At 40.2% G+C, this 24,826-nt stretch overlaps 1 protein-coding gene and 1 long non-coding RNA gene across 10 annotated transcripts in view; one reads left to right on the top strand and one right to left on the bottom strand.

Moving 5' to 3' along the window:
* The window catches only part of LOC310743323, a 183,655-nt gene that overhangs the window by 31,366 nt on the left and 127,463 nt on the right, over positions 1-24,826 (bottom strand). For 2 of the 3 annotated variants that reach the window (XR_014538944.1, XR_014538945.1), the window contains exon 5: positions 11,238-11,296. This is a non-coding gene — a long non-coding RNA (uncharacterized lncRNA). Of the gene's footprint in view, positions 1-4,889; positions 5,271-8,374; positions 10,378-11,237; positions 11,297-24,826 lie in introns of those variants that run through there. The other variant, XR_014538946.1, reaches the window with a different exon arrangement.
* LOC310743317 (uncharacterized protein) overlaps positions 1-24,826 on the top strand; it is a 141,515-nt gene that overhangs the window by 76,416 nt on the left and 40,273 nt on the right. The window contains exon 1 of one of the 7 annotated variants that reach the window (XR_014538934.1): positions 3,365-3,685. The exons of 3 other annotated variants lie outside the window; for them this stretch is intronic. The gene's annotated coding sequence lies outside the window, so the exon portion shown is untranslated. Of the gene's footprint in view, positions 1-3,364; positions 3,686-9,973; positions 10,089-16,045; positions 16,240-17,073; positions 17,383-24,826 lie in introns of those variants that run through there. 3 more of the 7 variants (XR_014538935.1, XR_014538936.1, XR_014538937.1) reach the window with 3 other exon arrangements.

Below are 24,826 nucleotides of genomic sequence, written 5' to 3'. Positions count from 1 at the left end.
GGAGGCAGCAACGAAAACCATCCCAATGAAAAGGAAATGCAAGAAAGCAAAGTGGCTGTCCAATGAGGCCTTACAAATAGCGGGGGAGAGAAGGCAAGCAAAATGCGAGGGAGATAGAGAAAGATACAGGAAATTGAATGCAGATTTCCAAAAAATAGCAAGGAGAGATAAGAAGGCCTTCTTAAACGAGCAATGCAAAGAAATAGAGGAAAACAACAGAATGGGAAGAACCAGAGATCTGTTCAAGAAAATTGGAGATATGAAAGGAACATTTCATTCAAAGATTGCCATAATAAAGGACAAAAGTGGTAAGGACCTAACAGAAGCAGAAGACATCAAGAAGAGGTGGCAAGAATACACAGAGGAATTATACCAGAAAGAAATGGATGCCTCGTACACCCCAGGTAGTGGGGTTGCTGACCTTGAGCCAGACATCCTGGAGAGTGAAGTCAAATGGGCCTTAGAAAGCACTGCAAATAACAAGGCCAGTGGAAGTGATGGTATTCCAGCTGAACTATTTAAAATTTTAAAAGATGATGCTGTTAAGGTGCTACACTCAATATGCCAGCAAGTTTGCAGTGGCCAGAGGATTGGAGAAGATCAGTCTACATCCCAATCCCAAAGAAGGGCAGTGCTAAAGAATGCTCCAACTACCGCACAATTGCACTCATTACACACGCTAGCAAGGTTATGCTTAAAATTCTACAAGGAAGGCTCAAGCAGTATGTGGACCGAGAACTCCCAGAAGTGCAAGCTGGATTTAGAAGAGGCAGAGGAACCAGAGACCAAATTGCAAACATACGCTGGATTATGGAGAAAGCCAGAGAGTTCCAGAAAGATATCTACTTCTGCTTCATTGACTATGCAAAAGCCTTTGACTGTGTCGACCACAGCAAACTATGGCAAGTTCTTAAAGAAATGGGAGTGCCTGATCACCTCATCTGTCTCCTGAGAAATCTCTATGTGGGACAAGAAGCTACAGTTAGAACTGGATATGGAACAACTGATTGGTTCAAAATTGGGAAAGGAGTACGACAAGGCTGTATATTGTCTCCCTGGTTATTTAACTTATATGCAGAATTCATCATGCGAAAGGCTGGGCTGGATGAATCCCTAGCCGGAATTAAGATTGCTGGAAGAAATATCAACAACCTCAGATATGCAGATGACACAACCTTGATGGCAGAAAGTGAGGAGGAATTAAAGAACCTTTTATTGAGGGTAAAAGAGGAGAGCGCAAAATATGGTCTGAAGCTCAACATCAAAAAAACGAAGATCATGGCCACTGGTCCCATCACCTCCTGGCAAATAGAAGGAGAAGAAATGGAGGCAGTGAGAGATTTTACTTTCTTGGGCTCCATGATCACTGCAGATGGTGACAGCAGCCACAAAATTAAGAGACGCCTGCTTCTTGGGAGGAAAGCAATGACCAACCTAGACAGCATCTTAAAAAGTAGAGACATCACCTTGCCAACAAAGGTCCGTATAGTAAAAGCTATGGTTTTCCCAGTAGTGATGTATGGAAGTGAGAGCTGGACCATAAAGAAGGCTGATCGTCGAAGAATTGATGCTTTTGAATTATGGTGCTGCAGGAGACTCTTGAGAGTCTCATGGACTGCAAGAAGATCAAACGTATCCATTCTTAAGGAAATCAGCCCTGAGTGCTCACTGGAAGGACAGATCGTGAAGCTGAGGCTCCAATACTTTGGCCACCTCATGAGAAGAGAAGACTCCCTGGAAAAGACCCTGATGCTGGGAAAGATGGAGGGCACAAGGAGAAGGGGACGACAGAGGACGAGATGGTTGGATAGTGTCTTCGAAGCTACAAACATGAGTCTGACCAAACTGCGGGAGGCAGTGGAAGACAGAAGTGCCTGGCGTGCTCTGGTCCATGGGGTCACGAAGAGTCGGACACGACTAAACGACTAAACAACAACAACTTTCTTGTTGCTAGGTGGCCCTGGCTGGTATGCGAATGCTTCTTTCCAATAAACATTTTTTCAGCACTCTACGTCTTCCCTAATTGCTTGCATTTCCTGATATACAACAAACAAACAAACAAACAAACAAAACCATAGCTACCTCAAAATTGGTGCTTCCATGTGACCTATTTATTGAGCATTCATCCTGATTTGCTTGCAGGGAAATTAGACAGCAATGGCTACTTCATGAGTATGTGTTCTTATGTGTTTATGGAAAGTAACACAATGGTGCATCAAAGCATGTGTTATCCCACACTTTCCAGGGCATCTTCCCATCACCTTGCTTATTGCAAAAAGTTCAAGCTGGTTTGTTGTGCAAAACCTCCCCGTCAGTTATAATTGTGCTACCTGAACTTGTTGGTATGTGATTGTCACTCTTTTAGGATTGGGATTCAGTCTGGAAATGCCCAGTGTCTTCTTCAGAGTTTCATTTGAAGCACCAGAAGCTGGCTAGTGAATTCCTTGAGATTGGTGTAATCCCTTATTTTTTTAAAGATCAAAGCAAAACATGAAGATTCAATTGTAAAACAGCTGCCAGGTACTCTGTATGCAGCTTTCTCACCTTCCTGTGTTTACAGGAAATCCCGGTTAAGGATGCCATGGCGTATTTAGAAAACACAAGCACCCGGGGGGGATGCAAAGTGCCAGAGAGCTGATTTGTAGAATGGGTAGGACACTCATAAACAACGCTTGGCCACTTTGAAAGTAAGGCAAGTGCAATAAAAATACTGCGGCATACCCGTAAGAATTTCTCTGACATTTTCTGTCCCCTTTTATATTTCTTAAATGCTATTGGTTTTCTCATAAATTGCATGGCTGGAAAAAATGTGGAAGAAATATTAAGCGCAACACTAGTTGTGGTGTAGAAGTAAATGCTCAAGAAGTCTTGTAAATTGTAGAATAGTATATTGCCAAGTAAGAAATAATACCTTGAACTTTGACTTCCACAGTGCATGATGTTTGTTTGAAAGGGAAGAATGATATTTAGACAAATTAAGCGAGTCTCCATAACTATTCTGCTTGTATACATTTGATCTACAATATGTTCATGCCATGGTTAATGATATCCAAGTTTTGTTTTTTATTATATATGGGATTTTTTAAAAAAGAAGAGTAGAAGGGGTGGTTTAGAAGTCAGTTAACACTTGAGAATTCAACTGCGAAATTCACACAGGTAGGGATTGTATGATAAGACGTGGTCTAAGGAGATGAGGAAGAATTTGAGTCTGAAGTCATGTGCTAAAAAGAGGCAACCATGTTACCAAACCATGGAAGCAAAACAGAGAACAGATTAATAATCAGGCAAAGAGATCTAGCTATCTATCTACACATAAATAGTGTAGAATGCAGTATTGGGGAACATTCAGCAGCCAGAATATCAGGACACTCAAAGCAAATCTTACTTAGTAGCAATATCTGAAATATAGGAGCAAAGAAATTAAGATGGTGTCTCTATAATATACTCATGATTCAACAATAAGAGGAAAAGGAATTTCTGTCTGAGGTGTGTTGTTTGATCTTCAACACAGCTATGAATGGCTTCATGTTGGATTAGGAAATCTCTCACTTAGTCCCTGGAGCACTGATTTCTAACCACTCTATGGCTAAGTAAGGACACACTGAACGCTGCTCAGAGAATTAATTACTTTCCATGTTCCAGATAAGTGGGCAGAAAGGAAGCATCAGAGGCATAGCAAGAGATGGTAAGATCTCAAGCCTTCTTAGTAGTGGTGCTCCAGTTATGGAAATTTCATGTCCAGGGAGGCTTACTTAGTTTTAGGGAAATTGCCAACTTCTATTTTGGAGGATATTTCAGATGCTGATTACTGCTGAGAATGCTATTAGAGGAGGCAGTGGAATATCTGTAATTGCATCTGAATTTATTTGGTTTTGTTGAAATGGTTTTAGGTTTAAATTTGATTTAGGTTTTTTAAACCCCTTCTCTTTAATCATTTTCTGATTTGAATCTACACATTCATGCTTTGATGTTTTAAATAGTTGATGTCATGAAAGGCATTTTTTAAAAAAATCTTAATTACTTTATTGCTTTATTTGAGGCAAACAAGCTTGTTCTTTGTCTCCTCATGCATTTTGGGTGTTATGTGAAACTGGAAGAGGCAAAGTCTTTTCCTTCATTTTGGTAGAGGTGCACCTCCCACTGTAAGACGTGGCCACCCACCAAGAAATTAGGAGGATTAAGTGCAAACGACATATTCTTCCTTTCTTGTGGTTTCTCTAGAACGTCTGCAGTGGCTCTGTGTCCATCGCAAAGGTGTGTGACCTGTCCTGTGACAGGTTCTCTAGAGGACTCAGAGATTTCCAAAAACTTCATTTAACAAATTGATCCCACTACTGGATGCTTATAGGCTGTGCATTATTTCAGCCAAAAGCAGGAAGCTATGTGGATTAAAGACAGGCAGTTGCCAAAGCCCATTACCTAAAGATGGAACATATAATAGGAGCTCTTGGTGTGGCAGGCAACACTGAGGTCAGATTTAATCACTTAGAAATATCAATAGCTGGAGTAAGGCCAAGTGTCGTCCTCCTCAAAGGGACATGTCTTCTGACTGCCATGAAAATGATAGCCTTCTTTTGAGGAGGCAGAATCTTGATCGATAATGAATCTCAAATTGTCTTTTGGAGAGGCTTTTAATTATTTGTGACATGCTCGTGGAGTTCTGACAAAGATGACAGTTTAATGGAGACCAAAACTTTAAAAAGCTGCATGGTTAAAAATACAAATATATCGTTCAGTGTATGATTTATGAAGGTAGAAAGAAAAAATAGAATTGGCATCAATTATTTGATTTCTGAAAATATATCCAAACATTTTAATGGTTGGACTAGATGAGCCTCAGGGTCCCTTCGAATTCCACAATTCTCTGAATAGATTCTTAGTACAATGCACACAACACTGTTATCTCTAACTTTCCCCATATCTGGCATGCTTAAGTTTGGCTCTTCAATCAGTCAAGTAGGGAGGTTTCAGACTACCACAAACTTTTCGGAGAACGAAGTCTTTAACTCTGCTTATTTAAACTAGTATCTTTACATTAGTACTACGTTTGCATGTAAAGTAAATGTGGACTTTGTCTATCTTTAATATACTTGAGTATGTATTAAATGGTTGGTGTATTGAAATGCAATATATTAGAATAAAAATAGTTATCAGTTTTATTAATTCTATGCACCTGGATCAGATCTGGCAGCAAATTCATTCCTTTTTCTGCCCAAGAACTCCAACCAGTAGGGTTTGGCTGTATCTCTGTAGTGGGCAATGAAAATAATCTTATTGCTGCATTAAGGAGTGCTATTAAGGAGTTGTTAGAATTCCATTTGCGTGGAATACATGTTTCAAGCATATATATATATATATATATATATATATATATATATATATATATACATACATATCACAGACTCAGCTTTAGCTTCACAAAGTTAAAATGGACATATGTAGGACATGTGACAAGAGATGACTTAGGCTGATGGGTTAAAGCAGTGTTAGCATGGAGACCCTACAATTTTAAAGACCAAGGGGACAACCACTGATGCAATGGGTGGACAATCTAAAACTAACAGCAGGGCTTATGTGGATGCAGAAAGCAAAAAACAGTGAACAATGTTTTTTTTAAAAAAGATCACTCAGAAGGCATTAATAAATCTTACAAAGAGCACCACGAAATCTCAGCACACAAATACATTACAATTTTAAATTTGTACATTTTCCAGTCTTCTCCTTTGTGGCAGAATTGTATTATTATTATTTATTATTATTTGTAGAGCTTGGAATCATATTACTGAGTTCATAATTAGCTGGTCTGGTTTTCAAATGTGCTGATTGTTCTGAATCACCAGGGGATTTAAATAGATTTGTATTTTAGCATCAGACTTGTTGATCTAACCCCTGTTATGGCTAGTGGATGCTCATATGAGTAAGTCTGGAGTGTGGTTTTGTTTTGCAAGACGAGCTGAATTCAGCTGGTGCAATAACATCCTCCCAACTCCATTTTTTTAGTTAAAAATGTATTTTATTACACTTTCTTTTACAGAAGAACCATAAACACAAAGTAAATAAAACTTGGAGTATAGTTTGTCAATTTGTCAATCACATTTGTCATAATTAAGGGACACACAATGGTAATTCATTGCTGAATTAAGACTTTCCATAGCAAAACATGTGTCATGGGAGGCTGTAAGCCAGCCTTTCTCAACCTGTGGGTCCCCAGATGTTGTTGGACTACAACTCCCATCACCCCTAGCTAGCAAGGCCAGAGCTCAGGGATGATGGGAGTTGTAGTCCAACAACATCTGGGGACCCACAGGTTGAGAACCGCTGCAAGCAATGAGGCTGATTTGTTTATATACTCAATAAACAAATACTATGTACTTAGAAATTTGTATTTCTTGCTCTGCCCATCTATTGCCCTGCTTTGCTGAGTCAAGTGTTTGAATGCTATTTCCCATATATGGATGAACCAAGATGGCAAAGTAAGACCTGCCCCTGTTTTCCACCTGACTGCTGTTACCATTCTGGCAGTGGCTATCAGAAAAGAAACCAAGGCCCGAGATGGAATCTTGGGGTAGAGATCCCTCTCAAATGCTAAAAGTGCTTGCAGCAGATCCATGTTTAGTTTATGATCAATTATGATGGAGATTTCAAGGTGGTTTTTTTGTTGTTTTGCCAAAATGATCATATCAGGTTGGTGATGGATCTGTTGGATCCAAAGCTGAACCCATTTCCTAGAGAAGGGCCCAGTTTGGGCCAGTCCATTACACAAGCCTGGACCCAGCATAGCACAGAAAAAAGAAGTAGTTTGAAATAGCCAGCTCCCCACCCTGTCAGCTGGATGCAGCAGTAATCTGGCACTCCATTCTGCCCCACTGCTACCAGCTAGGGCTTCAGATTGCTCTCCAACTCAGTAAATATTACTGAGTAAAGCCTCATTCCCAGAATCTCTTACAGATATACAAAATGCAGTAATAAAATTCATTGGGCTTCATCCACTGTAAGCTCTTCAGCTATATGTCACAAGGAAATAATAAGTGTTCCATAACGGACTACGAGACCTCAGTTGAGCAAAGTATAAGCTTCTACTTAAATATTTTACTCAACTGAGACGGAATGATTTCTCCATCCAACGTTATGTCTAAATGTCAGTCTTCTCATTTTGCACATGAGCTCAGTTATTCACTATCAAAGACCCAATTTAATTGTGCACATCCATGATGTATTAACCGCTTAGTGTTTTCAGCTGAACAAAGGTAGAAAGGTTAATCCAGTATGTCTGATCCCATCATAGGTATTTACATACTATACCATTTGAATCTTTAATAACTCAAACGAAGCTGAATGTTGGAAGATTCAGGGTGGACAAAAGTTAAGTACTTCTTCGCATAGTGCACAGTTAAACTATGGAATTCGCTCCCATTAAATGTAGCAATGGATGGCTGCAAAAGAGGATTAGACAAATGCCTGGAGGTTAAGTCTATCACTGACTACTAGCCATGATGGATATGCTCTACCTCCACTGCAGGAAGGAGTATGCTTCTGAATCATAGCTGCTGAGTATCAGAGGTGGGGAGAGTTACATTCAGGTTCTGATTGCAGCTGCAGGCATTTGGACAGCCACTGTGAGAACAGCATGCTGGGCTAGAAGGGTATTCGGCCTTATTTTTTTACTTTAGCATCGTGCTATTGCATGCACAGTGACAAAACACATTTATTGTGCTTTGGCTTGCTGTTTATTAAAAAGCAGATTATAGCTTAATGAGACACCTTTATGTTTAGCTGTTAAATGTTTATAATCCACATCCATTTAGTACTAAGCATTTTTACTATTAGCATAAATGAATGCCCACAAATTAATACAGTAGAAGGGTGCCAGTGTTTGGTCGTAGTGTGGCTATATCCTTTAAAGTTTCCTGGGGCTCTACCACTGTGTCCAAAATGCAAATGTTGGAATAAGTAAACTGTCCCTTTAAAAAGAAATTCCAGTTGGTGGTTCTCTAATATACAGGTATCTCCCTTGTACATGTGTTCTACATGTGCATGTCTGCATATATATGTGGTCTTGGGAAATAATTAAATGAATAGAATTATACCAGGAAATGGTGGGAAAGAACTGGAGAGTCCTTGTGGCTTGCAAGGAGACCCTCCCTGGAGCCCAAAGAGGACAGAGGAGGAGCAAAACAATGTGTAAGAAAGAAAATGCCCATAAAAACACGTGTTTAAAAAATACTGCTGTGCTGCCTTCCTCTGTGCTTCTAATATTGGATAGCTTTAGCTTACTCAGGAATCAAAAGTTCTATATCTCTTTTGTAGGAAATGCATACCTTTCTGTGCATTCTGCCACCCACCCCTAACTCGGACAGCCGCTCCAGAAGGATACCATGGCTGATGGTGTTGAAAGCTGCTGAGAGGTCAATGAGAATTAACAGGGACACATTTCTCTTGTCTCTTCCCCTGACAGGGAGAGCAAAGCAGCTTCTGTACCAAAACCTAGAAAGAATTGTGAAGGGGAACTGCAACAACAAGAAGCTCATGGAATGCATGTCATGTGACCACCCCAGCCTTTGATCCCCAGCATCTCCAGGTGGGGCTAAGAGAGACTCCCATCTGAAACCCTGGAGGAGCTGCTGCCAGCCAGTGTAAACAGTACTGAGCTAGATGGATCAATGGTCTGAGGTGGTATAGGGCAGCTTCCAATCATCATATGTTCCTAAGGCTTGTGCCCCTCAATTCTTCAGCTAATTCTCCCTCTCTGTAATATTTTGCCACCACTGCATCTCAGACCTTCATTGTTTTGACTATCCCACTGCAACCTGGAGAAAGCAGTTCAGCTTTAGATTATCCGGCAGTGTGACCGGTCTGATGACTGGGGTGGTTGGCTAAGATTGTGGCTCTCCCTTGCTGATAGGATCTTCATTTGCATATATAAGAGAGGGGAAATTCCAGCTCATAGTCATCTTCCTTGCTCTTGGTTCTACATCTGATAAATCTGCTGGCAAGAATTCTGTGGGAATTTGATGAACCTAAGCAGCGATACACCTTAGCGTTGAGTTTTGTTTTTTTTGAGATAATGTGTATCTAAGAACATGCACAAGCCATTGGAACAATAGCAACTGTAGAGTTTTTTCACTTGAGCTTCACGAGTGACAGCATTAGAGGTTTTTTGGGCCAACAGTGGCCTCTAGTGGAACCATTTCAGCCCTGTAGTTGATGCTTATCCCATCTGAAAAGCAAACTGAATGTCCTGCAGGATTTTCATATTGCCATAGTTACTAATGGCAATTTTGTTGGTTACAGAACACAAGTCGCAGCATGGCACTAAGCTGTTCTCGTGTGTGTGTGTTTTTAAAAAAAACTTGGGTAAATGAGTTCAGAAAGCTGCAAAGAAATATTCAGTGATTTTGAAAAAGCTATCAGGGGTCAAAAAGGGGGGGTGGAAGCAACAAAATCTCTTGAGTCTTTTGTTTGTGCATGCATTTTGTAAAATCCATTGGGGTTTTTTTGCCTCTCCTTCGTGGAACTTCAAAGGATTCTGCAGCTCTGTATTGCCAAACATTTGTGCTTTGTAGATGCTAATATGCCTTTGTTTTGTCCTCAACCTTCTCGGGCGGGCTGAGCTGATTATTACCTTGCTAAACTGCAACCAAAATAATTTCTACAGCCGGGAGCTCTTTGACGTGGATAAAGCGCTTCACACAAACACAGGCTGAATTGCTTTTGTTCTCAGCGGCTCCCATAGGCCAGGCAGATTTTGTCGCTAGCCAATCAGAAGCCAGTTGTTAGGCTACACTTTCTATTTTTAGCATCTTCCATCCACACATGCCCACAGGCTCAGCCGGTTTCACAATGAAAGATAGGAAAATGAACGTCAGCAGAATAAAAGCAAACAGTTCCTTGTGTTTAGTAAAAGCATCTTAGCCCTTGAGTATAATCTGAAGTATTAGAGACCTTTGTTGCTGGCTTTTAGCGGAGGAAAATTGTCAGAAAGATGTTTCTGGCTGTTGCTTTTTTCAAAGGGAAGTGCAGGCACAGAAAAGAATAAAATTAGCAAGATCACTAAACATCAGCATTAATATTTATGACAATCTGCAAAGGTATGGTTTTATGGTTTTGCATTTCGATTGTCACTATTATCCACATTACCACACTTTAGGATTTGGAATAGTGAGTTGGCAACACACACACACACACATGCACACAAAGACATGTCTCCTTAATTTATACAGCTCAAACCGTTCAGTGCTAGCCAATGAGATAGTTTTAAAAAAACATGCTAGAAAACAAACAAACAAAAGAAAACAACAACTTCCCAATCCCACACTTACGAAAATGCAACTGAAGCATTTGAAGTAAAACAGAAGCATTTCTTTTCTGGTATCAGGGCTGCATAAAACATGTACATTTTTTTTTAAGTCATAAAATTTTATATTTTAAGTTCTGTGTATTTATAACATTGTGGCAAAGATAAATGACGGGATAAACACCAGTCATCTAAAAGCCTATTGTTATTGTTTATCAAATGACAGAATTAGGGAAATGATAGCATCTAGGTCTTTTGTCCCAATGCAAATTGAAACTGGTTTGGGGAAAACGCATCAAAACACACCATTTCATTAGGAACAGCAGGATAGATACAGGATCAATCTGGATTGTGGCTAATGCTCTATGTACATACACCATCTCCCAGACTAGTGGTGGGAGCACATTGGGTGCAGAGTAGATGGGAGCATGTACACAGCCTGGGTTCACAGGTGTGCCCACAAGAAGGGTCAGGACAGAGGAAGTGAGTTTGTATAATTATAAAGAAATGTCGACAAAAGGATTCCAGTGCTACTAGTTTAACACACCAGTCAGAGGGCCCAATGCAAAAGTGTGCAGGACTTCTGTGTCTCTTAGCACTTTTGTAGTAGGGGGAATCTGGGCAGATGTAGCTTGCTGTACAGCTGTCTGCCCTAGTCAGGAGGCTTTAGAAGGTGTTCCTATCACCACACAATATCATATGGGGACGAGCATCCTGTTTCGTGTTCCCTCCATTGCCCTCCACATGTTAGAGGGTGACTCTCTGCAGTAGGGAACTATTTGTGCAAGCTCCCCACGTGTCTAAGAATTCCGGAAAACTAGGTTCCTAAAATGCACAGGTAGCATAAATGAGAAGAGCAGGCTCCCCACTGCAATTTCATAATACAATAAAAACACATATAAAAACATTGCATATATTTAAAAAAAACAGTTGGAAAAATTACCTGTATCTAGTAGCCATTGGTAGCCTCATTTGTCTATTTGTCTAATCCCCTTTTTAGAGCTGTGGGAAATAAACACGAGGTCAGTGTATGGTCACTGCCACCACCTCACAAATAGGCTTGCACTCTTAGCTACTGGCCATTCCCATTACTGACTCACCTCTCTACTCAACGGCATCAATTTGAAATGATGACCACCTTCATCTTTGCATACAATGACATCATATAGTAATACCCCTCCCCACCTTCTCACTATATAAAAGGATCTGGCAACTTCTGTTTCAGTGTATCTGACGAAGTGTGCATGCACACGAAAGCTCATACCAAGAACTAACTTAGTTGGTCTTTAAGGTGCTACTGGAAAGAAAAATTTTTTTTTTTGTTTTGATCATATAGTATGCATCTGGACTACAAGTAGGGTGTAGTCTCTATGGAGAATTATATTTATTAGGGCAATTGTATTAGAGAGCAAATCTCAGTTCTCCCAAACCAACAATGTATTGAAAACATTCATTCAAATCTGCTTTTACTTTACTGTTATCAGGATAACATCTGATTCTTTTCACAGGTACCATATTTTTCGTTCTATAGGACGCACTTTTTCCCCTCCAAAAATGAAGGGGAAATGTGTGTGTGTCCTATGGAGTGAATGCAGGCTTTCGCTGAAGCCTGGAGAGCGAGAGGTGCACTGACCCCTCTCGCTCTCCAGGCTTCAGGCAGCTATCCGCAAGCCTTTGGAGCGCTCCGAATTTTTTTTTCTTTATTTCCCCCCCTAAAAACTAGGTGCGCCCTATGGTCCAGTACGCCCTATGGAGCGAAAAATACGGTATATAAGAATGCAAGAAGGAACCTAGTCCAGCATCTCCTTCTCACAGTGACCAACCAGATGCCTCTGTGAAGCTCAGAGCCAGTGTGGTGTAGTGGTTAAGAGCAGTGGACTCGTAATCTGGTGAACTGGGTTCGCGTCTCTGCTCCTCCACATGCAGCTGCTGGGTGACCTTTGGGCTAGTCACACTTCTCTGAAGTCTCTCAGCCTCACTCACCTCACACAGTGTGTGTTGTGGGGGAGGAAGGGAAAAGGAGATTGTTAGCCGCTTTGAGATTCCTTCGGGTAGTGATAAAGCGGGATATCAAATCCAAACTCCTCTTCTTCTACACAAGCAGGACATGAGCACAGTGACATGGTCCCACTCATGAGCAACTTTCCCTGATACTGGATGCAATAGTAACTATAAATAGTAACATAGGTAAGAATGCAATTATCAGGATTGTCTGGTTATGTGATTTTCATGGCACCTAATGGATAGTGCTTGTGACATCACTAATGACCAGTGATACAACTTTCTCCCCTAACCATGCCATGCTATGAAAATAACAATCCACTTGCAAAGAAAAGGACATCCAGCAGAAAATGAAACAAGGTAACATACGGAGAATCCTCTTCGGAGTTTTACCAAATGATTAAGACTTGAGTCTAAACTTGGGACTCATTGCTGAGATGAAACTAAGTATCCATTGTCATTCAGTCTTTGAACAGACAAAGGGAAACAGTAGTATATCTATTCTTCCTCCTCTGAAAACAAATACTCTAACTCCACAACAAGGCTACCTGCAACTATCCCTTATGGATGAACTGGGTGGGTGCTTGTTTTTCCAACAATATTTATATCCCATCCTTATATCACAAGAACAATATGCAAGGAACAATAATATATCTTTTAAAAACAAACCCATTAAATAAGCATAAGCACAGGTAAAATTCAGTTACATTATTATGCTATTGCCTTTGAATTGTGAATAATCTCATAAAGGATTTAATCAAGAGGAGGGCCAGTCTTTGAACTTCACATCTGAATAAACCATAGGAAAATCTGATCCAAATATACATGTATATGCAGAGCTTGAAACTTGCCTGTGTTATTCAGCGACAACTAGAAAGTGGTGCTATCAACAAAGATGTCGCCTTGGGCTCTTTCCTCTAGGGAGGCAGGATATAAATTTAATAAAATAAACATTAGATGTAAGTTCTTATCTTTGTTGGACACATCACCTAAGGCATCAGGAGTTTACAATATGATTTTTCCTCCTTCCTTACTTCCCATCTCACTCACTCACTCACTCACTCACAAACACACACAGCAGCTGCACCATGTTCCATGTCTGAACCTGCTCCTGTGAATGCTACCCCAGCTTAAAGGCATAGGCTAACATGTTTTAACGGCTAATAAAAGTTATTTTGCTTAAAGAAATACTTGAGATTAATAAACGCTCACAAAGCCAGAAAATGATTCCAGCTATTCATTTTTCTTCAGTTTCTTTAGCTTTGAATTATTATGCAAGATTCTTCCCCTTTCTTATTACCTATCGGAATACAGACACATTTCGAAATTAGAATCTTTAATAAATATTTCACATGGTGTTGAAGGCTCTGTCTTGGCTTGTGGGGTGTCCGCCTAATGTACAGATTAAACTAAGTTTTCACAGAGTCAGCTCACCCAGCAGGAATTCTGCTGATCCCATTATGTGCTGTGATGTGAGAGTGAAGATCGTGCTGCATAAATATTCATTTAGCATCTTTTGAGATTTCACTCCTCATTCATTTGCTGCCTGACCCCCTTTGCCATTTCTCCCCTGCATAATCATCACTGCTTAGCAAACCAATTGGAGGGGGGGGATGAATTTGCAAGATTAAAACACCAGAGAGAAAACAGATTCATGTGCATGGGAAGGAGAGCAAGGAGAAGTCCATTCAGGATCATTTGCTTAGAGGTTTAAATCTATGGTCTGGTATATCTTGCCTTTATTGTCTCCTGTGTCTGTATATGCAATCAGATTAAAATTCTGCCCCAAAGGATTGGTAGCAAGAAACTATTTCTAATCATGTTGACAGATGGTGAAAACATAGACTATCATCCTTCCTCATCTGGGTGCAACATCTGCATGCAGAGGACTCTCCATAGCAATCAGTGGAGCCATATTCCCCCTCCCTTAGGGAAAGCACCCATATTTTCAGGTTTAGAAATAAGAACTTCAGGGCACTGGGGCCATGAGATTTCATTCCCCTGCCATTTTGAGTGCTTCCCCTTAACCTTGGCTCAAAAAGTCTTCTCTTTCTCTCTCTTTCTGCATGAAAAGGTGATCTGGCACAGGAACCAGTCACAAAGGGTGAATTTGGCTGCAAGTGTACAAACAATCCTGTTGGTTCAGAGAAGTCTCCCACCCTCTCTTCAGATACTGTAGACCCTCCAGATCAGGCATCCCCAACCTGTGGCCCTCCAGATGTTTTGGCCTACAACTCCCATGATCCCTAGCTAACAGAACCAGTGGTCAGGGATGATGGGAACTGTAGTCCAAAACGTCTGGAGGGCCAAAGGTTTGGGATGCCTGCTCCAGATGATATAAACAACCTTTATCCACACAGTTCCAGGCCGATCAAAGCTTCAATATACACCTATTGATGGGCTTCCTGGAGACCTAAAGGGGAAATGCAATAAAATATTCTACCCAGTGTAGAAAAGTCAGTCACATGCAACCTCTTCCTCCCTTATTCATCAAGCCATGGACTTTTCCTTTGTTTCTGCATGGAAAGCACTTGTAAAACCATTCCAAGGTCTATAACTGCCTGCATATCCTAGCTCTCCCTCGCTCGGTGGTCTGGAGTCCTGCTTCTTCCAGTCCACAGGGAAGAGCTTAACAGTACAGCACCTGCTTTGTATGCAAAAAGCCCTAGTCTCAGTCTCAGTATTTCTTGAAATCCTGGAGAGCTGCGCTCCAGCCCTTTCCCTGGAAAGGTTATAGCCAAGGATCTTACCCAATCTCTCTTGAATTCTAAGCCTAAACTTTCCCACTGGGCTACAGCACCACCTAGGGCCTTTTCAGTATAGGTACAACAGCAACAAAGAGGACAGCACCCCATAGTACATGGTTCTGAATGAGTTTTGAGGAACTTATTTATAAAGAGAAATGTTTAGCGCTTCTAAATAAAAACCAAAACTGCTTGGGACAACTTTTCTTCTCCAAGGTACCCTTCCTAGCAGTGTGTCTGAGTTTGCAGTGTTGAAGGACTAGGCTCTGTGACATCTGCCTAATGCTCCAGCAGTTGCCACCCATGTATTTATTTGTTTGAGCTACTTATATACTGCTTAATTACCCAAAGTTTCTAGGTGGCGGCTCTGATGCTTTCCAAGCATGGCTGTTGAAGAGTCATGATTGGCAAGCATCACAGTAGTTGGTGAAAGGAGCTGCCAAGGATTTTGTAGAAGCTGGTGGTGTATCAGTTTTTGCTTTTAGAGCTATCCTTGTGATTTAGCTTTGCTGCTGATAGTAGCATAGGATTGCTGCCGCATTATAGTGTCCCAGTGATGGGGTAGTCAGCCTACTAAGCAGCTCATCGTTCTAATTAAACTGACTTATAAAATGGTTTACAGCACCACAGCCTGCACAGAGATGTGTCACATCACATCTGAGCATATCAGTCACGTTAGATTACATGCAGCTCAGTCAATCGGCCAAGAGAGTGATGCCATATGTAGAGATTTTTTGGGTGCTTTGGGCTTCAAGCCCTTACAGCTGTAGGTCACAAATACTTGCGATCATGAGGCAATGGCAGAAAAAAGGAGGGAGGTGGAATGGAAACACAGAACTCATAGATGCTGCAAGTCTCAACACTGTATTGTCAGTGCAGTGCAGTTTTCGGAGAAAGGAAAATGGAAAATACCTTGCACGGCTATACGCTGAATGTTCAGTGTTGAGACTTGCAGCATCTACGAGTCTATTTTTTTAATAAAATTTCACATTCAGTAGGTAAGCATTACTAGAACTTACTAACTTTTGACTTTCTTTCCCCCCTAAAATCTATGGTTGGTTACAATATATTCTCATTTCATTCTCCTACAAGCCAGTGAAGTAGGCTTGATTAATGGGCAGTAACTCCCCCAAAGCTATTAGTGAATTTCGTGGTTGAATAGGGTTCTGAAACTGGCAGCTTGGCAAAAGACTTTATAGTGTGAGTACAATAGATGTTTTCTTCCCTATTTGAAGTATTATTGAATAAATGAGGGTAAGCAAAATGGTGCAGTGTCTCCAGTTGCTAAATAAATTCTAGGTGTAAAATGTTGGAAGTATTTATTATTTAGGAGGCACATTATTTCAGTTGGCCAATTGTCAAATCAAGTTTCCACCTTCATGGAAAATTCTGCTTCCCATGAGGAAGGTATTGTCAACCGGGATTGGGGAAGGCTCCTCTTTCTGAAGCCATGGCAAGCCACTGACAGCTGCTGTAGACAATAACAAGCTGAATAGACCATTTTGATTCATTATAAGACCTGTTTCTATATTCATAATCAAGCCAGAAAGATGTCAGGCAAGCTAGTAACTCTCACGTGATTTTCCCCTCCCCTACTCCCCAAATTCCAGATGTACTAAACAGAGACGAGCTGAGAGTTGTTAAAACAACATATTGTTCTGAAGCAGTATTAAGTCTTTATTCTGACCTATACGGGCTGCCAGTTTCTGGCTTGATAATGTTTGAACCTACCTGCATGTCACCCAGGCTATTAATGGGAGAACCCCAATAGTGGTCATGAAGCATTTGCTTTTTCTTTTTTTTTCTTTTTTGTAGCTTTATTCCTAGAGGAAAGGTAGAAAAGTTGTGTGTGTGATCAGCTTTAAGAACTGCCAGAGCTGCAGAATCCCTGTTCACACTGAGGTGCGAGGTAGTGCCCCAACCTCCACACAGTCATTATGCATCTAGACATTGGTTCTTATTTGACCAAACCAACTGGAGGGAACCAGACTTGAAGAGGAGTACAAAAGATTCTTGAGACGAAGTATACAAGCATTTCTGCCAGAACGTTTTACTTGCTTCCAGTGTGATTTCCATTAATTTACCTTGTTCATAGGCTAAAAGGCACCTTAGGCATGAAGAGCACAGCATACTCTTCAGCCGCACTGTAGAGCCAGTTCGTCATTCAAGAAAATGAAAAGATCACCTTAAGCTGCTGCTTTGAAGTTTCACCGATGTGTTTTTCCCCTAACACATTTCCTCCCACGTGGAAAAAGCTTGCCAAAAGCAATCCCAGGAGAGTAAAATATGATTTGGCTAACTGAGATGCATCTGACTGTCAGAGATTGTCAGCAGATCAAATAGGTAGGTGGGTCAGGTTGTTTTTTCACAGAAATTTTGCTTTAAAAAGCCATGTTTTCCAGCTTAATTATGCTATTCATTTATTTCAATGGTAATATCTAGGGGAGATGTTAGTATGGTTGTAATTTTTTCTTGTTTTATCTTTTTGTAAACTGGACCATAAAAACTGAGCACATGATTGAAAAACTACACTGAGGATTATTATAATCTCCTGTAGTGAAATAGGTGAAAATTTTATCAAGACCAAGTGTGCAGTACTTAGTATGTTGATGTAAGTACACCAGCTTTTCTGAGTCAATACACCATTTATATTTTACATGGTCTGGTTTCAATAATAAGATTATTATAATTATTCCTATTTTGTATGCCTTATGGATGCCCTGGTGACCTTTCCCCCTCACTGAATCTTTTCTTTTGACTACATTGACCTGAAGGCTTCTTGAAAAAAACAACTTTGTGACACACACACCAGTTCTTATGACTTTCCTACACATATTTGGGATTTCATCCTCAGGTCCAGAAATTGCCACTGGCTATCTATGATATTTTGCTTGCTGTGGAAATAAATGTTTCTCTGTATGGTTCATTATTTTATTCCTCTAACAGCTTGAGAAGCTCTTTCAAAGCAGATCGCTTTATTTACAGCCTTCTGATTTTCCAGGAATCGGCAGTACTTAGGTCAAATTTTGTACCATCCAAAAAACCCTTGTTTATAGATCTCAGGTTATTTTTGTTTATGTCTTTGTTCCACTTTAAATGAAGGTTTCTAGGTGGTTGGAATCATACAGAAAAAAAGAAATGCATAAAATACATGATAGAAATTAGTCAAAATATCAGAAAAATATATAACGATGAACAAAGTAAAATACTGGAGAGGAAAAGAAAATCAAGCAGAGGTCAGGCCACTGACAATTAAACCACGCTGAAAATAATAGCTTTGTGAGAGGAATAGGGGTCGCCTAACAATTCTCAGCAGCTTTAACAAATTACAGTTTGCAGGATTCTTTGGGGGAAGCCACAACTGTTTAAAGTGGTATAATACTGATTTAAACATATAGTGCAGATGGGTCCTATGCCTGTCTATTTATGTTTTGTGCTTTGGAGGGTGGAAATTATGTGACCTCTGTTGCTCTTCACATAATTGTAGAGTTGGAAAGGGCCATCTAGTCCAACCCCCTGCAATTCAGGAATATTTTTGCCCAATGTGGGACTGGTGTCAGCGGTGCTTTTTTTCTGGGAGGACGCAGGGATATGCATACCCCTAAACATTTTGTGAATCTAAGTTTGGCCTCACTGAGGGGCAGTATTTCAATATGGGTAGGAAAAAGAGAGTACCCCTGAACATTTTTTTTAGAACAAAAGCACTGGGTGTCAATATGAAACTGTCAAAATTGAGGTGTTGTGCAGGACTGTTTAGCAGTAGCTTGTTGGTGACAGGTTCTGAAAAGGGAGAGAGAGACTATTGTTTTTAATGAGTCTTTAGACAGGTCTTGGATCAGGTAAATTCATTTTGATTGCTCTGGGAAACGGCAGACTGATAAACTGGAGGTTCTGGTTAGTGAAGAATGGGCACTTAGCTGTCAAGAAAAATAACTACCAGTTGGGAAAAGGCATTGGGAAAATCAGTTGATGAAGGAGGTGTGAGGCAAAGGCTAGAGAGCTGCAGTCAAGGTGGATAGCAGAGACCTGAATATTAAGTTATTCATCCTTGGTGTGTAAACAGTATATTGCTAGTGAAGATCAGAGGAAGGGTTGGACCAGGAGTCTGCCCTGTGTAGAGATCTTAACAGAAGAATGTTACACAAGTGGGGGTTGTTGTTGTTGTTGTTTTAAAAAAGTTAGCTAAAGTGTCCAAGCGGCCAGCAGTATTATTGAATCAGAGTTGGAAGGTACCCAAGGGCCATCTTATCTCACCCCCTGCAATGCAGGAATCTCATCTAAAGTATTCATGACAAATGGCCATCCAACCTCTTCTTAAAAACCTCCAAGGAACTTCAGAGGGAGTCTGTTCTGCTGTCAAACAACTGGAGGAGCCTCAAGACTGTCACTGCCAGTTGGAGTAGGTTGTAACTGAATTTTGCTGGAGCGGCAGTTTAGAGAAACTAGATAGATGGTTGACTTCAGGCTTGCAGAAACTATGCTTCCCACTTTTAATAGAAACCCAGTCAAAGCCAGGTGCAAAGTAGTGGCTCAAGGGGCAGGGAATTCTTTAACACAGAATTAAGGAACAGGATGCCCCTGTGCACATGCTCAAACCAGAAATTGGTTTTCAGTACCGGAACCGAACTCACAGTCCTGTCTGTCACACAACAATCCTCTCCTGGACCCCCATCTTACAGCTTCCATCATCTCAGCAGCCTAATTTTAGATAGTGGGGGAAAGGCCTTTCTATTGCTGCTATGATGCAAAAATTGGGAGAGAGTAATTCTTGGTAACTGATTACAAATCACTCTGTCTCAAAATCTTCCAATCAATCGTAGCCTACCTTCCGCTCATTCCTGTACATAAAAAGAAACACGACAATTCTTAAATATCACCATATTGATTTCCTGTCGGAGCCTTTAAAATGTACATAGGCATAATATTAACAAACAGATTAGTTAGGCTTTTAATAGAGTAGCACGTGCCAAGAAACCAGGGGGGAGGGAGATACACAGAAATATATACTGCCTTTTAAAGCTGGGGGAAAAAGTTTTTTTACACTAAGGCACACATGTTCCCTAGTCCTCTTATCTAGAAATGTTAAGCTGCACAATTTAAATGTACTGTTATCCTATTTATTTTTATCTATGGTATAACACTGATAATATTTTAAATCATTTTTACACTGAGCAGAAGAACATAACTGTTTTTGATTAAGTACACAGTCTTACTGGCCACTTGGTGTCACCATTGCTCCCTCAGTTTTGAATACTCAGTACTTACTATAAACTACTGCACACGATTACTGTTTTGTAGGTTGCCCCATTGAAACCATTATGATCCCAGCTACACAGTGGGAGAGGCTAAAACACACAAAATATATTGCTGTACACAGGCTGAAAGATTACAAATAGTAGTTGCACATGCAATATAGAAGCCAAGGTTGGTCTTGCATCCACTGTCAAAACGCTCCCACCTGAGGTTCTTCTAAATGTATATTTTATTAACATCATTTTGCATAAAATGGAAACAAATGTGGTATCATTAAAAGAAGGGTTCATTTGTTGCATGGATACTTTGCTCGGGCATAGCACACATACTTTGCATATGTAAGATTTTTATGTGTATAATGTTTGTGTGTGTGTCTACACACACACACACTGCTGTTCTCAATATAAGGATGGTTCATATGTTCATAATTCCTAAATTCTTCAAGGGAATATGCTGTTTTCAAAAAGGCCATGCACTTCCACCCCCTCAACTCCCCCACTAAGAATCTGTATTCACATCCTCTGTCAGAACACTAGATGGCAGGCAGTACTTGATTTCTTTCTAAACCCCTTTGTGCCTGCTGAATTTATTGAATCACCTTCTCCATTTTCTCATATAGGTAATAGCAGAGTCTTTTTTTTAAAAAAAGCAACATGAACATGAGAAAGGACATGCCTGTATCTGCTTAGCAAATGTACTTGACTAAAAGAGCTTGTTTTAGCAGACAGTTAAACTTGGAGTGCTTGGATTTATTTAGTTTATCTCTGTTGAAGTTCCTGGGAGTTTTTAAGAAAATGGAAGAACTTCAGCCTAAACTGCTAGAGAATGGGGCCTAACAGCCTAGGCTTCTCAGGGAGCATTTTAGATTTACTTGGTATGGTGACCCATTTATTGTTACATGATTTTTGGCCCTTAGGTCTTGAACAGCCATCGGTTTTTAATTGCTACTTTGCCTATTTTGTAACAATTACTCCAAGAAAACATCCCCAATAATGTTGGCCTTTATATAGTAGTTAACAAAGCTAGTCACGGTTTAGTTTATGCGAATGTAAGAACACCAACCATATGATTGCAGGATATCACTTCAGAAGCTATTCTAAAAACAAAAGCATAATGAACTATGAATATTTTAAATAGTTTTATTCAAGTCCATTTTGACAAGTATCAGTGGGATGACTGAGCTTATATTTTGTCAACAAGCACGCTAGTGCAGGGTTTGATGGCTGTTGTTAAACATGGGCTGCACACATCATATTTTTAAAGCATTGTGTTAACACTTCAATCAGCCATCGCTTCTCACAGAGAATTCTGGGAGCTGTAGTTTGTTAAGAGTTCTGAGACCTCTAATTTTCTCATAGAGTTAAGACTTCCCAAAGTTCCCTTTGAAGAGGGACTGATTGTTAAACCACTCCCAAAATTTCCCTCTCAAAATAGACTTCATTTATCCAATACTGGAAGTGACTTAAAATCAGATAGTCTGAGTGTGTGGAATATACCCTTTTTTCTTACTTATTTAAAACTCCTCATAATATTTCATTAAACAGTTTGGCAAGCATTTCATTTTAGTGGACATAATTTCTAGATTGCACTAAATGAGTCTGTGCTATTTCATTTCAGTAAACATATTCACATGCAGGGATCCACAAAGGAAATCTTCTCAGTCTGAACACCTCATAAATCAGTGAGAGCCAGGATCACATCATGTTTAGACTGTTTAGAAAAATGAAGAGGGCACTAGCATCTTTTCAGGGAGATATATTTTGCTCTCTTTAGGGATGTATGAAGCCACTTTTCATGGCGACACGAATCACTCAAAACTGAGTGAATGGAAGGGCCTTCTGTGAATGGAGCTCCATTCACACAAATTTCCTCTCCTTGAATTTAGGGGATAAAAAATTTGCCAAATATTCAAAGTCCCCCTCACACTTCAACCCTCCATGAAACAATCTATGATGTTTAGGTCAGCCCCCTAAAGGTTTTTACAGGATGTATCAGAAAACAAGATAGATGATACCAGTTGCACGGCTGACCTTCTGCAGTTTTTGGAACCAATACACTATAACAATCATTTGAAAATGGCGGCTGTTAAAGAGGGGGAATGAATGTGGAATGAAAACCTGAGGACTAGGTGGGGTTGGGCGATGCACCTGGAAGGTGTGCTCTGGGTGAGTGCGTAATGTAGAGGTGTAATATAATGGTGGTGGTGGTGGTGGTGGTGGTGGTGGTGGTGATGATGATGATGATGATGATAATAATAATAATAATAATAATAATAATAATAATAATAATAATAATTTATTACTTATACTCTGCACATCTGGCTGGGTTTCCCCAGCCACTCTGCGCGGCTTCCAACAAGAGATTAAAAATACATCAAAACATCAGTCATTAAAAACTTCCCTAAACAGGGCTGCCTTAAGATGTCTTCTAAATGTCAGATAGTTGTTTATTTCCTTGACATCTGATGGAAGGGTGTTCCATAGGGCGGGTGCCACTACTGAGAAGGCCCTCTGCCTGGTTCCCTGTAGCTTTGCTTCTTGCAGTGAGGGAACTGCCAGAAGGCCCTTGGCGCTGGACCTCAGTGTCCGGGCAGAACAATGGGGGTGGAGACGCTTCTTCAGCTATACTGGGCTGGGGATTGCACTGGGCACACAACAAGTTAAGGACATGGATTTTCAGGGGTTAGTTGAAGACCCCTTCTTTCGGAACTTGTTCCTCAATATATTTGTGTTTGGATGACAGGAAATCTTTTCAGATCAACAAGTATCTAAACTCTCTTACCTTCCCTAAATTGTGAAGAGCATTTATACTGGTGCACCCTAATCTCCTGCCAGGAGCATTAATGGAGGGTTGATTCAGCCAGACCCCATTGGAAGAAAGAGCATGCCTCTTGTGACGAGATCTGGTAGGAGTCCCTTTGTTTATTGCATATAATATAATGGCATTAGGAAGGATTAGATCTTTGCCCTTTTGAAAAGCATTTACCTGGTAGCCAGATCAGCATTATATTGGAATACTCTATGAAGGGAGAGGTCAAGAGGGTATCCTTTTTTTAAGTTTGGCTATCAAGATAGGAGTTCTGATCTCAGAGTGGGTTTTGGATGGATAGAAGGTTTTGTATGTCTTGTTTGTATTATGCTTCTCGGTACGTGTAATACTCTTTTATTTGGGGCCTGTTACTCCAGTTACAGTGTGTCTATCACCATATAAATAAATCTGATCTGACTGTAATATGCAGTGAAGTGCTGTAAACAAAGGGCTGGGAAGGAAAGCCAGAAGTTGGCAGGGCAATCTGTTTATTAAACTGATAAGTCTTAATCAATTTAGCTCAATTAAGGAAAAAACCTGCTAGATGAAAATGGAAATGTTTATAATATCTACATAGTTTAGTTATATACTCATTGGTGCATAACATGTTTGTAAACCATTTGTGGCACACCCAGCTGTACTGGGTAAAGTATACCAAGAAAGTATGTTTAATGGCTTAGGTATATAAACCATAATTTGCACCATGTGTACATTTGTAATAGTGAGAAGGATTGTTTCTTCAAGTTTCCATTGTCACTTTCTATATTAGTGAGGAGGGAGGAACATAAATGCTTCTAAGTTGCAAAGTCAATTTGGATTGCCTAAAAGGATATATATTTTCTCTGGGGCTTGCCAAATTACATCACACACACATAATCAAGTTATCTTATTTGGGGAAAGGCACCTGGGGAGTATGATGAGAGCATTTATTGGCCAGCCTCTGCATGGGGCAGAACCTATGAGTCTGAATTTGCAAAGCACACTAGAATTTCATGGAGAACAAGAACCGGCAGATTCACCATGTATTCAGTTATAGGGTTTACTTGTGTATGACGTGATGATGCCCACAAGCCTAGGTAACTTAGAAAGTGGATCTAAGAAATTCATAGGAAATAGATCTGTCTGTCAGTGACTGTTAACCACAATAATACAATGGTATCTCTGTGGATGGAGGCAATATAGATCTGAATTCCTGGTTTTGAGATTAAACCAAAGGATAAGACATCACCTTCCTTTTCTGATTTTAGAAGGAAAGGGTGGATGGGTGATTCTTTTTCCAGTCTGCGTCAGCTTCATATGTTTTTATGTCACATTTCTGCATCAATTGGTGATTTTTAAAAAGAAATCTATATATTTAAACATGTATTTGAGCTCAAAGAGCAACCTTCTACAATATTTGTTTTTAAGCATGTCCATTATTTGAGCTGAGAACTGCATCGCGAAAACTGGAGAAGTGTGAAATCCAAAGGATTATTGCACTCCACTCTATATATCATGCCAGAATGAAGAAGGGCCATTCTCCAATGGTTAAAACACATGGTTTGCATGCAAAATGTCCCTGACTCAGTCCCTGGCAACTTCAGTTAAAAGGGTATGATAGGTGATGGAAATGGATAAAAGAAGCTGATGGGAATGACCTCTGCTTGAGATCCTAGAGACATGCTGTGGGTTGAATTAGACAGTACTGGCCTTGATGGCAAATAATCTGAACAGGTATAAGGCTGTG

The sequence above is a fragment of the Podarcis filfolensis genome (assembly GCF_964270895.1).
Source record: "Podarcis filfolensis genome assembly, chromosome: 10".
Classification (NCBI taxonomy): Eukaryota; Metazoa; Chordata; class Lepidosauria; order Squamata; family Lacertidae; genus Podarcis; species Podarcis filfolensis.
Note: the sequence above shows the minus strand (reverse complement) of the source record. Positions and strands in the feature narration are given on the sequence as shown.